Below are 2,510 nucleotides of genomic sequence, written 5' to 3'. Positions count from 1 at the left end.
TAGAGACGGGGTTTCACCATGTTGACCAGGATGGTCTCGATCCCTTGACCTTGTGATCCACCCGCCTCGGCCTCCCAAAGTGCTGGGATTACAGGCTTGAGCCACCGCGCCTGGCCCCTGCTTTCTTTTTTATTGAGATGCACAGTGGATGACAGAGGGGGAGGGAATTCTAAATGCCTGGGTCTCCCTTCTTATCCCCCCCTTTGAGACTCTCAGTATTTTATAATATTAGTGAGAGGTTTTACTTTTATTTTTACTTTTTAGATTTTCTGAAGAAACTGACTGATAATGTTTTATATAATATACTTGTGATGTTATTTTTTGGCTAACTACAGTAGTAATGAAGCTTCTAATTATTTGAAGGAACAGGGGGAGTAGACAAGGGAGCAACAAACAAACACATTATTATTATAACACTTATGATGAGGGTTTTGAATTTTTCTAAGGATGAGAACTAACCTTTAAGGACTTAGGGTTAAATCCATGCTACACCGGTACAGGTGTGTGTGCTAGTTTGGTCATGTTTTGCACAATACTTTTTACTGCTTGCCCTTAGTCATTTATGTGCAGGCAGCAGTTGGTTAGATTGAATTTTTCACAGACTCCTTTTTTGGCTGCTAGCAAATAATCTAGGGCCAGCTGGTTCCGATAAATTGCGTTTTTTATTTGAGTTTTTTGTCGGGCTAAGAGGGACAGAGTTTTGCCCGTTTTATTAGTGAGTATTTCCAAAACACCTTGCAACCGGATGATCCGCTTGAGCATGTAAATAGGGTCTGGTATCCTTATGAGCTTTCCTTTGCACATGTGGCTGGCCTATAATACTTAATAATTTTTTCTGGTGGCTACTTATTGTCTGTCTAATCCTCTATTTTTAGGTCTTTTTTTTTTTTCTTTAGCGGAGTAGACTGGATACCTTAATGGCTTACTGGTCTTAACAGGTAATAGGAAGAAAGAGGGCTTAATGATGCCTATGACACAGTTTCCTGTCTACTTGTTAGGCAGTTGTATGTATGCTTTACGTCTACATGTTCAGTACAACTTAGGCGGGGCTGTCTAATCTTTCCGGTACTTACGATGATTCCAAGCATCCTGTAATTTTGGAAATTTTAGGAGGGGTTTTTTTTTTTGTATAATTTGAGCTTCACTAGGTTACTGTGCCCATGTTTTTATTATACAATTGCTGCCTTAAGCAGCTAAGCTTTCCTACTGGAATAGTGACGCTTGCTCCTTCTCTGGCTAAACAGTATTGTCTAATAATTGAAACCTTTAAAACCCAGAAACTGTTGGTTTGAACTCTTTGAACTGTGGTTAGGTCCGGGACAGGGTTAGAAGGTAATAACTTACAGGCTTCCTATGGCCAGCCATTTCCCATGGTTGTTCCTCTACATACATAGCAAGAAGTGACATTGAGGGAATGGGCTACATTTTTAGCCAGTTGGAGGAACAAGTTCTTCGTCCTTTTTGGAAACTCTGGTATTGGTTTATCCAATATATTATAAAAGTGTTGGTACACTGGCCGGGCTGAGAGTTTCTGGACTTTTCCCTGAATTTGGATACTAACTTTAGGGTTACGTCCTTTTCCATCAATTCCTAGCACTACACTTTCCCCTTTTTTCTATTTGGGGTTTTGGGGGTTCGTGATTATTAATTTTACTGGGTTGTAATGTCCTGAGATACAGGGAACATTACGTCCTGAAGTGGTGTTTTTCTTTTTCACAAGGCGAACAGGATCATTTTCATTATTTTTTTAAGTGGCTCAGGTGACACAGGTCTAATAGGTGCAGTTATAGCACTAGTAGGTTTTTTGGCAGAGATATTTATGCTCTGTTACATAACTTTGTTCCCACCTGAGGGAACTACAGCCTCTGGCACTAGAAGGATAGGTATTGATGGCTGCACAGGCATTAAGCTTTTAGAGTGACTTGTTTTGGGCTTTCTTTCTTTTCTGTCCTGGCTATCAATTTAATAGGGCTGTTTTGTCGCCCTGTTAGGAGTTTAATTTTAAAAGTTGTATGTATAGGGGGCTCTGATGGGTTGTAACATACATTAAGCTGTCTATTCCTTGGTCTACATATTTTATACTGAGTACCATTGTATAAACACGTTTTCTTTTGTGTCCTTGTGCACTTATAATAACTGTAAAACAAAAGAATGGCAGTGACATTTCGCCTTACCTTTGTAACCTGGTGGACACATTGAGAGCACTTTTTAAAATTAGTTAATGTCTTTACTGTACAAGTTCAAATATTAAGAACAGCAAGTTTTACGATGAATTTCCTTATGCTTCGGCTGTGTGTGGACCAGCCAGCTTTTGGGATGTGGCTGGAGCAGAGCTTGTTCTTTTTAAGGTGATTCTGCAGTTTTTGCCTTGGTTTAAGTTTTAGGTGTTGCTGGTTTTTACATGGCTGTGGTGGATTTAGGCTGGGAGTCTCTCTACATTTACAGGTGTGGGATTGGTCAGGATTAGGTCTGAGGTCCTTTTTATTGTAGCTTTAGAGGGACTGTACTCC

Source organism: Cebus imitator, unplaced genomic scaffold, assembly GCF_001604975.1.
Source record: "Cebus imitator isolate Cc_AM_T3 unplaced genomic scaffold, Cebus_imitator-1.0 Scaffold417, whole genome shotgun sequence".
Classification (NCBI taxonomy): Eukaryota; Metazoa; Chordata; class Mammalia; order Primates; family Cebidae; genus Cebus; species Cebus imitator.
Note: the sequence above shows the minus strand (reverse complement) of the source record.